At 52.8% G+C, this 3498-nt stretch overlaps 1 protein-coding gene across 1 annotated transcript in view; it reads left to right on the plus strand.

Annotated features, from left to right (window-relative positions):
* Nucleotides 1-3498, plus strand: part of LOC104867790 (multidrug resistance-associated protein 9) — a 122764-nt gene that overhangs the window by 43665 nt on the left and 75601 nt on the right.

Below are 3498 nucleotides of genomic sequence, written 5' to 3' on the forward strand. Positions count from 1 at the left end.
CTTCTCTATTCACTTGAGGAAACATGAAATGAGGCCGGTGGCTCGTAATTCATATTTGACCCAGGGCCAGATTGGTGAGAGTTTGCAGAACAAAACTGCTCAAACTCAAGAGCTTTGCTGGAGTCCACTGGAGGCTTGTGGGCCAGAGGGAGCCTCACCAGCCCTTTCCAGGCCTGGGGCATTGGCCTTAGCTTAGGCAGAAATGGTTGTGTGGCTGTAGCCAGCCCTATGGTGCCTCAGTTACCTTATCTAGAAAACCAGCTGATATATTATCAAGTATTTTGAAATACTAGAAGTGGGAGGCTGAGAGAGAAGAGTTGAGATCAGGCTTTGACATGATAGAAGATGTACAAACATGAGTCTCAGTCTTCTGGAAGGGTGTCAGAAAGTGCTCACCTGGACTTTAAAGCCAGGCCAGTCCTGCCTGGGCTGCCTGGGGAGCCGGACAGGGAGGCAGAGAGGCTGGAGCTGTCTGCGCTGTTAGAACTGCTACCATTTGACCCTCTGGGCACCTCCCCTTCACTCACACACCTACTGGGCATATGATGGCCAAAAGTAGCCACTTCCTTCAGGCTTATAATTGAAGGCATCCACAGCAATTTTGACCTTAGATGGACCTTGCAGGACAGGAGGCAATCTTTGGCTCCTGCCCCAGTGTTTCTTTCGGCTGAAACATCTTAACTCTTGTAACATTTACCCACCTCTAGCAGAGGCTTCCTGCCTGAGATGGAGGATCCTATGGGGGAGCTCTGTCTTATTCCAAAAGGAAGGGGAGCCCCTCTTAGCAGAGCTCTGATCACAGGAGTGATATGGACTTGAAGGGAATCCAAATGAGAAAAACAGAAGGGTTTTGGGCAAGATGGAGGATGCTACATCAAGTGAAGCTATGTATTTAGCACACAGTTAAGGCCAGTGTAAACCCAGGCCCAGGAGTGAGGCCTGTGCCACGGCGCCAGGGTCGGCTGCTCTGAGCTTGAAGGGAGGAGGACTTGTCCTGTTTTAAGGAGAGAGGCTGTCACAAAGGTCGTGTTTCCTCTCTACAAATCTTGGATGCAGGGAGTGTCAGTGTCATTTTCATTTTCCACAATCAGATTTTGTAGGAGGGCAGCTCATTCAGGGAGCAGAGGCAAAGGAAGTCTCACTGTGCTTCTCCGGAAAAGCCAAGGCAGGCGTTTGTTCTGAGACCTGTGTGTTCTTGATTAGTGGTTCTCAACCGGGGGGTTCCCCGGGGGAATCTGGTGATGTTTGGAGACATTTCTGCTGTCACAGCTATGGAAAGGCATATCGCCAGTTTCTAGTGGATAAAGAACAGAGTGGGGGCTCAACTGCCTACAATGCACAGGGCAGCCCCCACACAAGACAATGTTATTTTTGCCCCAAATGTCAGTAGTGCCAAGATTGAGGGATGCTGCAACCTCAGGAAGCTGGCAGGCACCGGAGTGAGGAGGCTTGGGCAGGGGAGAGGCTGTGTGGCATAGCTTCCAGGGCCATTCCTGGAGGATGAGCCCAATGGGTGGCCCGCTCTGTACAGACACAGAGTCATTCCTGGGAGGTACATATTCTCCTAGCTCCTCGCTGGCCCTCACAGAGCCCTTTCCTTGGAGACCCCCAGTGCAGGGTCACAGCAGAGCTTCCTCCTAGGCTCTGTCCATTCACAGTAGGCCACTGAGCCTGTGGCCATGGTGGTGGACCTGTGCGTTTACCCCAGAGCCCCTGGCAGCGTGGGCATAAGCCAAGGCACAGGAGCACCTTCTCTGTGAGCTGGGCCTTCTCTCAGTTGGCTCCCCAGGGATGCTTCTGCCTTCATAGATCCTCATCCATCAGCCACTCTCTGGTTTACATTTCCTCTATTACTGTAATCAGCAGAATGGCATTTAGAAGAAAGATGTTTGCTTGGTTCCCAAAGGTGTTCTTGACTTTTAGCACACAGCCTAGACAAAAATGAAGCTGCCAATTTCTCAGGAGGAAGAAGAGATAACCTCTCTTAGGAATGCTGGTGAAATTCTCTTCTGGATGGAGGCACAGTCTAAATCTTCTAAGAGTCTCTTGCACCTACTGTGCCCTCCCCACTAGGGACTCCAGGACAGCACCCTCCATTGCTGACCCTTGGGAGAGAGACAAAGAAAAGGCTGTGGAGCTGGCCATTGGGTGGAGGAGCCCCTGAGTCTCCCCAGGTGCCCTGTAGCCACTGTCAGTCAGCTCAGCAAGTTGGAGAGTGGTCCCTGAGTCCTCCTCCCACCTCTGCTACCTCGGGTTTGCTCAGCCAGTCTAATGGGATCCAGATTCTCTGGATCGCCCTGGCTCAGCATCATTCCAGGCCTTGTGAGGCAGGGGTAGCTTCTGCCCTGTGCCAGCCGAGTTCCTCTCTTCTGTTTTTCCCTCTGACCATGCAACGCTTACATCAGGTACCCCTCGGAGGGGAGCCACACAGACTCAGAGGCCCCAAAGGCAGTGACTCACCATCTCCATCAGACTCATTCTTAACAACTGTATGCTACTCGTTAGCTTCTTCTCTTTGGAAAGTTCCCCCTCTCCTCACACTTCACCAGCTCTTGGGGATGCTCTTGTTTTGTCCCAAAGATGACCTGCAGGCCCCAAGGCAACCAGACTGTGTGTGAGATCGGCTGAGGACTCAAAGATGCCAGGCAGCGTATGTATCAGTGGGTGTACATAGCCAGCATGGTGTCTATGCTGGTGTTTGGCATCATCAAAGGCTTCATCTTCACCAAGACCACTCTGATGGCATCCTCCTCATTGCATGACAGAGTGTTTGACAAGGTGGGGCCCAGGAGCTGCAGACGTGCTCATTATCCAGCCATCAGGGTTTATCAGGCCCCTGCTGTGTGCCAGGCAGCTGGGCTGTGCTCTGGGGACACAAGAGCCCTCATGGAGCTTGCAGTCTGAGAACTTGTCCCTGCAGATCTAATTTCCACCTGTGAAAGCCCATTCCAGAGAGCTGTCAGGGTGCACCATGGGCTCTTGGGGAGAGGTAGGAGCCATTCCGAAGCACAGATGTGCAGGCCGAGAGGGCATCTCCTGCTCCCGAGTACAGGACGGGCCTCAAGAGATGCTTGAAGCCCACTCTGCCATCCACCACCGTCACTGGCCCTGAGGGTCTTTGCCAAAGTGTTCACATTTTGAGGATGGAGAGACAAAATGGAACTTGGCTTGTTACTGCCCTGGCACAACATCCCTTCTACCTCTGAAGGCACCAGGCTGTGTCCTAGATTCTGAGGGGAAGCCTGACCCCACTTAAGGGCAGAATCTCCCCCACATTCATTCATGATTGCCCCAGGAAGGGCAGCACCAATCCTCACTTTCCTGGGGATTGCCTGGCGTGCTGGGTGGTGTCCTGGAGAAAAGGTCAGAGCCTGTGCTTCCCATGCCAGCCCCAGCAGAGTAGCCCAGGGCTTGCTAAACACTCACCAGACTCCGTTTGACTCTCTGCTATTATCCACAGATCTTAAAGAGCCCAATGAGCTTCTTTGACACGACTCC

This window comes from Fukomys damarensis, unplaced genomic scaffold, assembly GCF_012274545.1.
Source record: "Fukomys damarensis isolate Sample0158 unplaced genomic scaffold, DMR_v1.0_HiC HiC_scaffold_114, whole genome shotgun sequence".
NCBI lineage: Eukaryota > Metazoa > Chordata > Mammalia > Rodentia > Bathyergidae > Fukomys > Fukomys damarensis.